Raw genomic sequence first — 9,415 nt, 5'->3', positions numbered from 1 at the left:
CCGAACCGTGTGCAAAATGACGTCATGGTAAGGAAAAAGAAAGACTATAAAAAGGAGAGAGAGAGCATGTTAAAGAAGACGATTATGTGAGAGACGTCACAAGAAGTCACATGGCAGGAGAATGAGGAAATAAATGTCATTGTTACAAAAAAAAAAAAAAAAAGGAGTAAAGTTGTTCTTTGTCTTGATCTCCTTTGCAATATAGATTGCATACAACATGTGGGTCCCGTATGTAAATGTGGGTAACGTTGCAAATTGACTTTATAAAGAATACACTTTTAAGAGATACAATAGAAACTTCATATACCTTAAAATTAACAAAATCTATAATTTGAAAATAATTTATGCACATTTAATCTAAAGCTGAACACATACCTGATGAAGGGAATGTTCCCGAAATATTATACCACACAAAACTTCCAAGTAAGAACAGAATATGATACAATGTTATAAAAGCATATATAGCACGATGTAAGTTGTCCGAAATAATGTGTTTTTATAAGTTTTTTTTTTTAAGGTAAACATTTGATGAGTATGCGACTAAACATGCAGCAATAACATAATTTTGCAGACTTGTTAGTTGCAATACAAAACAATATTATAATGGATACCTTTTGAAAAGTAGTAAATGCCCAACTGAGAAAACTTGATATTTGGAACTTGGAGAATTATTATACTACACTGGAACCCAATAAAAGGGCATTCATTGAGTTTTGACTTTTTTCCAAAATTTATAGGTAAAAATTTGCTTTTTATTAGAAAGAAACTTTGAGAAAGATTTTTTAATCCAATACGATTGGTAAATACAAACCGAGTAGGTTTCAAGTAAATTATTGACCTAAGAATAAATAAATATATATTGTATTGATACTTAAAAGTGAATCTGCATAGCTTGTTCCAACCTTATTTCTTAATTTGCTTTGTTTGTGTCTATCTGTTACACCTCTGCATTGGATTGCCTTTTTATAAATTACATTTATATACAAAATAATTTGTTTATTTATCTACAGAAAGCTGGGTACTTCTATAGGAGAGGACTCATATGTTTTCAATTGCAATTTATGGATCAGGCAGAATGTTACTGAACATTCATTTAATACAGTAGAACTCTGGGATACAGCATTAAAAATTAGTAAAAAAAAAAATACAATACAGTATATAATACACATTAACTAACACATAATCAAATAACATTAACTTAACACATAATCAAATAACATTATAAATAACACCGTAAAGTGGGGCAAGTACCATAACCAATGGCCAGAAAAACATTGTATTCCACATCGTACCCCCCCCCCCCAAAAAAAAAAAATCCTAGGGCCACCATATCCCAGGGTTCTATTATACTAATATTATAGGAAACACCATCTCCGTCACTTGTTATTATGAATAAGTTTAAATTAAATAATTTTCTTACTAAAGTTTTTTTGTTTTTTTTTTATAAGGGGATCACCACTTATGAGGGTTAATGAATGTTAAGTGGTAGTGTAGTAATCGTTAATGGTCTAAGTTGGGAAGAGTTTGATTATTTAAGGGACGGTTAAACAAGAACTTGTTTACATTAGACTTGAAGGCTACATTTTGTAGTCAGTCGGGAAACAGGTCAATGGAACAATGTTCTACAGGTGGGCAATTCTAGGAAAGAAGCTTTTTTTTGTGGAATCTGCATTTAGATTTAGGCACAGAAAGTTTTAGCTAGTTGAGTGTTTTTTTTGTGAAAGTTTGACCATAGATTGGAGCACTTTCCATGAAAATAAAGATAGAGCAGAGCTAGGCTTGCAACGTTTTTTCTGTTGAAAGAGGCTGCAGATAAAGAGAAAAGGGCATCACCTACTAGGTTTCAAAGCCAGTTTTGAACTCTATCAAGGTAGGATAGGGCACGGCGAGCAGCTTCTGCCCAAAGAATTGCATTGGCAGTGAGATTCTTTACTGGAGCGGTAGAATTACTTAACCATTTTTGTTTTCATATGAGGAAGTTTTTTTCGACTTTGTTTTCGAGAAGTTGCAATATTTTTTGTAATATTGGCAGGTAGTGTAACCATATTGTAATTATATGTGGCATCTATGTTTGCATTGCTATAATGTGTTTTTCTAGAGGGGAAAAATCACCTTTATTTTATAACTATAGAAGAAAAGAATATAGAAGTTTGAGATGAGATATTACAGTTGTTTTATCACAATCTAACTTTGTTTGATTGTATATTGATGGTAATGAAATGGCCGTATTACTGTGAATACAAGCCTTCACAGGGTATTTTTTTAACCTTGTCTTAACTGAAATCAATTGAACTTTTGATTTGAAACTTGTTTAAATGATCATTAAAATATAAAATCTTGGTCACTTGAATACGCTCTCTTTCTCTCTCTCCACACACACACACACACACACACACACACACACACACACACACATATTAAGGAGAGAGCTATGTTGTCTCATTATCCGATGATGCTTGTACTGTACAAGGGAAATTTTAAATTTGAACGATTGTATTTGTTACCATGTGTGATAAGAACAAATCAATCAGACGCCAGAACAACTTTATAAAACAACTAAATATTGTTGAATTCTCTCACATTTCCATATCAAAGCGAGAAGACCGCTATGTTTTTGGATACTAAATTAATTCTTTGTCTGGAAAAGCGTCTCTAACCAGATCATTGCTGTTATTCTTTTTTTTTTTTTTTTTTTTTTTTTGCTTTGAACTACATTTCTCTATTTCAAGGATGACTTAACACTCAAGAGGTTTGTGCACCCAGGAATTGTCTTTATTTGACAGATCTGAATTAAAATCCGAATTGTTGCAAGCACAACTTTTGGTATATATTTAAGAATACAGAAACTACACAAAGTTATACAGTCACCACTTGAGAATCCTAACGACTTAGAATTTATTGGGAAAAAAATGCAACTGTTAATGTTGTCAGTCATTTTTTTTTTTCAGCTTTCAAATCGTAAACTGTTTTGTTTATTTCTGGCTTGTTCCGTGAATCACAATTAGATATATTCAGCCCGACATGAATCCTCTTTAAAAAGGAAACTGATCATACGAACAGATGCAAAGGAGGAAAGTCTGTCATTGCAGAAGATACCAGAGTTGATTCCAATTTTCATCCGTTCTCAAAATGTAGTAATGGATGCAGGATGCATAAACTTTTTTTTTTATGGAAATTGCTCCGGACAAGGCATGCAGCCACTTGATGTATATATAAAAAAAGATCAAACACTAACCAAAGATAAGTATTAGATGGAATAGATTCTTATCCAGAAAACAACAATTCTTCTCCCTTTGCTAGAAACATGCTCATGGAATGTGAGGACTAGTGCGGTGAAGATGCATGATTTATGATGAGTTGTGAGCAACTCTTTCAAAAATATTCACATCTAGCCATTTATCTGGATTGATTTTTATTTTATGGAATTAATTCATGAATTTACTTATTTTCACCCCTAACTAGGCACATTACCATTTGGACATAAGGGGCTGTATTCATTTGCTTTCCCACTGAGCAAATTAGGCATAAGGCCGTTTTTTAATGTGGAGAGAGAAGGGGAGGGGAAGGGAAAAGGGGACCAGCTCCTGAGAGGTGGGAAATGGGAGCTGGATAGTGATTTGCACACTGGTATGTAGGGTTGCCCTACATGGACCAGAAGATTGCCGCAAGGGCAATGGTCTTTGATTGCAGCATCTGCCAGAAAGATACTACACTTTGATCTTGGCTCAAAGGCCACAAAGGTGCCCCAGCGAGGGGGGGGGGCGAGCGATGGGACATAAAGGGCTACTGTGAATTAGGGGCATTCTAAGTGGAGAGTTGTGTGGCAGGATATTTGTACATATTACATTTAAATTTTTGCATGCTAGTACAGTCAGAGAAACAGGGAGGGAATTCAAACGACAAGCAATTCACGGAAAGAAGCTATGAGAGTAGAAAGCATTCCGGTATCTGGGGGATCTCTACAATGAAGGATTTTGCTGATTGTTGGAACTATTTACTTTGAGGGGCACCAATGCAACAAGTTCATCAGAGCACATTCCATTGAAGTATTTAAAAAACAAACACAAGGATGTCACATTGAAGCTATGGGACAGGGGTTGGAGTTGGTAGACAGTGTGATACCTATTGGATTAGAGACTCTTTGGGGCGGGAGGGGGGGGGCTTAGGAGGGAGAGACTAGTAGCTGGTGCACCAGCCCAGATGTGACAACAATATTCCATGCCTAGGTAAATGATGGCTGTGTAGATATAGGATACTGGCAGGTACAAGAAGATTTCTAGCATCGTAGAGGGAGCCCACCTTCTTGGCAGCAGACTTGGCAGTATCTTCATTGCATTTGTTCCAATTCATATTAACTGTTATGGTTAGGCAGTGGAGTTTGAATGCTGGACTCCTAGGTAGTGTACTATTAGCCATGACAATTGTTGATCAGAAAGGTTTCATATAATTGTTAAAGGAAAGGAGTTTTGTCTTAGTAGCATTGAATGCAACCATCCATCGATGGTCCATTCCACTACAAACTGTGGATCATTTTCTAAGGATTCAGCCAATACCTCAATTATTGTGCATTCATTTTACTCACATATCCAGAATAGAGGCTGGTGTCATTAACAAATGCACCCATCTCAGACGCAATTGCATCAGAGGTTGTTTATGAAAATCAGAATAATAAATGTCTAACGATCGACTAGTATTAGAACACAACCCCGTTAGTAGTTCATTACTTGTTTTTACATTTTAAATACAAGGTGTATTTCTCTTGCATTTCACAGTGTGATCATCATGACAGCCTGATGGTAAGAAGAGGTTTATAAAACTTGGATCCAGAGTTCGAATGATCTGACCAGTGGTACAATTACATAATTCCATGCTGTCGAGGGTATATATAAAAAAAAAAGATATAAAGAAACTGATCGTATGGAAGGGAACTAAGTAGATCATAAACTTAATTTACAGTTGAATATAAAATGGAAGACCCACATCCAATCTGTTTGCTAGAAAAATGGTTGGATCATTCTACCACTCCAGAAAGTACCCCAACCCTGAAACTTTACATATATATATATATGTCCTAAGATGGGGTACTGTTGCCACATCTGGGGCTATGCCGATTAAAAAAAATTAACTTTGTGGATATTTGTTGTATATTTTTCAAGTTTTAGCTGGACATACATACATTTACCATTTATATAAGATCTATCAATGAATTTCTAGTTTTTCTTTCAGCATACAATCCTTTACCTATATATGTCCTAAGATGGAGTAGTGTTGCTGCATCTGGAGAGGTGACAGAGTATTTTTTCCTTGTGTTAAAAGAGCGCAAAATTATCGACTTCACTATTGCACTAGCTCTTGTTTTCTACAGACATTGTTTATTTTTTTCACCATCATTATTTCTACAGACGATGCTTGATCGAGCTCCAATTTTTGGTTCCTCCTTGTAAGACATTTACAGTAAGAATTTGTCTTTCTGCAATCATCCCAAAAACCTTTCGTTTTTCCCCCTTGTGTGCTTAGCATGAAAAAAAAATTTCCATAACGTTTCCCATCCACAGAGCATATCAACACAGGAATACTTCCCTGCAAACTACAACATGGTCGTTTTCCAATGTCAAAAAATGCTTGCCACATAAATTGTTCCCATAAGTGAACAAACTTTGTTCAATTCATTAATCATTTTCAGTTCTCTCATAAAATTCTTCATTCATTAAGTGACAATCTATCTATCCTTGAGTGGCTTTTGGTCTTAATAAGTAGTGACTCCTTAGTTTAAAATAAATAAATCAATCAATAGCAGAAAGCTAACCAACTATAATATAAATAAATTAGAAAACTTAAAATATTGCAAGATTAAGAATTGATTACATAATGTTAAATTGAATTCTTTAAAAAAAATTCTTAATGCTGCAATATTTTCAGTTATAAATTTATTATATTTTTTACTAGAATATCTTGTCTTTTTCTTTTCCAGTTTTAAGACTATTTACTTTTCTAAGTTTAATCTTAACTATATTACTTTTCATGCTCGCATTTTTCTATGTAATTAAAAATGTAGGTGAAGGCTATATGTGGTCAAATAAAAGAATTATGATACAGAATAATGGGGCACCGTAGAAATTTTGTTCCCTACATGAGGCTGTAAAATTTAATGTTAGTAATATTACTTTGCAAGTAATAAATCATGCTATTAAAAAATGTTATAGTCAGCTAACATATTTTCTAATTTCCAGTGTAGCGCTACGTGTATCAGAATTTTTGTAGGAATTTTTGACACCCCTAACACGAAACTGCGAATAAAATATAAAAAACTCGTAATTTCTCTTTTAAAAGTGGGTGGTTTATTTTCTTTATGGATTATACTTCCAAAATAAACTATTAAAGTTGTTTTAAAAGTAATAGAAATATTTTTTTTATTTTTTAAAGAACAGTAATGAATTTTACGAACTCAATATTTTTCAATTTTTAAACTTTAAAAATCTATCAAAATTTTTCTATTGATTCTATTTTTACGATATTTTCAGGGTCAATGTGAAATTTTATGCTCTTTCCAATAAACCGAATATAATATTTTAGACAAACGTTTTTTTTTATTCACGCCCCCCCCATTTTCAAGTGTCTATTAAAAAGTAAATAATTAATTTACTCACCAAAGTGTTATATATCACAAATTGAAGAGAAAAGGTCAATAAATAATATATTCAAATTTAAAACAAAAAAAGTAGTGTTTTTTAGAAATTTACCTGTAAAGTCCGAAGTTTAAAACCTTCTTTTTTTTTTAAAAAAACCCACGTTGTTTGTTTTTTTGTTTTGTTTTTTTAATGAAACCTTGGTCCTTGCTTCTTTAATTGAAAAAAAAATTAGGGCTTGAATTACATTTTTCGAGGAGTTATAAGCTTGGAAAGACGGGGTGGAATTATTCACTATTTCTTGTATTTCTATTGTGAAGCGATTTATTGAAATGAAATATAAGAGAAGGGCATTACTGAAAAGTATACAATAACAATCAACAAAATTATACAGATCAAAATAACATAACTAGTCTTTATTTGCACTTTTAATAAAAAAAAATTTAATAAAAAAAATAAGTTTTTATTTTATTTGAAATTCTATAAGACAGTCCCGTGGCTAGCATTATTTCATAAACTAAATAGTTCATTATGTAAAAAAGATTTTAAAAAAATTGTTTTCAATAATTCTCTACAAAAAATAAATAAATAAATAAATAATTTCAATAATTCTTAATTAAAATGAGACCGAAAAACTTTTCAATGATTATTAAATAAAAAAAAAACGTTAAAAAGAAAAAATAATTTCAATAATTCTTAATTAAAATAAGACCAAAAAACTTTTCAATGACTATTAAATAAAAAAAACGTTAAAAAAAGAAAACGTTAAAAAAGAAAGAAAGAAAGAGTACATGTACATGATTTTATCTTGTCACCGCTTCCAATAGCTGCCTATAACTAAAAAATGGAATCTATTCTCCATTATAATTATAATTATAGTTCAATTCAGTCAACTATAATTATGATGGAGAATGGATCTTTGTTTTTAATTCCTTTTCAGCCCCCCCCCCCTCCTAATAAAAAACTTTAACTTTCAGTGTCATCTACTCTATTCATCTTTGTAGTCAGATAGACTTTTGGGATGTGCTGAAAAGAAATTAAAAACAGCTAATAGTCAATCTTTACAAAAGAATACCACACATCTTGATAGACTTTATCATGTCACTGGTGAATTGGGACATGCGTCTCACTATTATGATATTAGAACTCCAACTGCTTAGGCATGAAATAACTTGTATGTAAAAGTAGTCCAACAAATTTCTATATTCTTACATTAAAATCATTCTTAGCCAATGGGCGAACTACTCTGTGGTAAACTTGTCTATTTACAGCAGAAAAAACAAAAAATAGTACATCAAAATATGTGTGAACCAAAAATTCTTATTTACTTTTAGAAAATCATGAAGGTGCTTGCTGGTTTAAAATGAATTTAAAATTGCTGTACTTTTAATAGGGTGTCTTCCTGTTTGCTTTCCTTCAATTGCAATGTCTACAATGATAAAAAAGTATACATATGTTGGATGGTCACAATGTAATATTTGGGTAAAAATATGATTTTATGTTTTTTTTACAATAGAATCTTGAACATTTTGGAGAGTAGAAAATGCATTGTGAATGCGTTCTTGGCAGCCCCAAAACTCTCGCTTTTTTTTTTCTTGGCAGCCCCATAACTCTCGCCTTTTTTTTTTTTTTTTTTTTTTACTCACCTTCACCCCAAACAAGGCATATCGCCATTGGATGTAAGGGGCTTATTGGGACCACGCCTAAGAAAGATTAATAAGATGTTGGTTTACATTACATTTGAACTTCTGCATGTCAGTACAGTCATGGAAGCAGGTAGCAGGATAGGAATTCCAAAGTCTAGTTGTTCGAGGGAAGAAACTATTAAGAGTAGAAAGCTTTCTGGGATTTAGGGACTGCAACAGTGAAAGGGGGTGATTTTTTTGCTAAGCGGGTTTGTTGGGGATATGTACATCGAGGGGGCACAAGTGCAACGAGTTCATCAGAGCACATTTCATTAAAATACTTGTAAAACAGGCACAGGGATGCAATATTTTGGTCATGGGACAAGTGTTGGAGCTTAATTGACAAATTGGGACCTATTAGATTGGGGACCTTTTTTGGGATCCTATCCAAGAGGGAGAGACTAGTCGTAGATGCACCAGCCCAGATGTGGCAACAATACTCCATGCACTATACTCTAAGTTTTCTATCATGATAAAGGGAGCCCACCTTACTTGCAACATCTTTCTCAGTGTCCTCAATGTATTTGTCCCAGTTCATATTTCCTGTGAATATTAAGCTGAGGAGCTTGAAGAAAGAATTCTCAAATAGGGAGTTATTTGTCATGGATATCGATGGTTGGAGAGGCTTCTTGTAACTGTTAAGGGAGAGCAGTTTAGTCCTACTAGCATTTATGGGCCCATTCCACTACAGTCTGGAGGTCATTTTCTAAAGATTCAGCCATTGTTTTAGATTTGTGTACCTCTGTTCTTCCCTCATGCATGTTATAGAGCATTACATCATCAGCAAATATAATCATTTCAGACACAATATTATCAGGGAGGTCGTTAATGAATATCAGGAATAATAGTGATTCAAGGATCGACCCAAGGCATTCCCACATTAATGTTATGCTGTTTGGATGACCGTCCATCAATGACAACCTGGATGGTCTTATTGTCTAAGACGGATCTAATTATATTTAGTATTCATCCAGTTATACTGTACGGTTTAATTTTCATTAGCAGCCCTTCATGCCAGCCTTTGTTGAAAGCCTTGGATATATCGAGGGTTACAGCTCTGGCTTCGCCCGCCTTATCCAGTGCTTGGTATATGTGTTCAGAGAT

This window comes from Euprymna scolopes, chromosome 19, assembly GCF_053919585.1.
Source record: "Euprymna scolopes isolate OS-2025 chromosome 19, ASM5391958v1, whole genome shotgun sequence".
NCBI lineage: Eukaryota > Metazoa > Mollusca > Cephalopoda > Sepiida > Sepiolidae > Euprymna > Euprymna scolopes.
The sequence above is the reverse complement of the archived record's forward strand: the minus strand, read 5'-3'. Positions refer to the sequence as shown.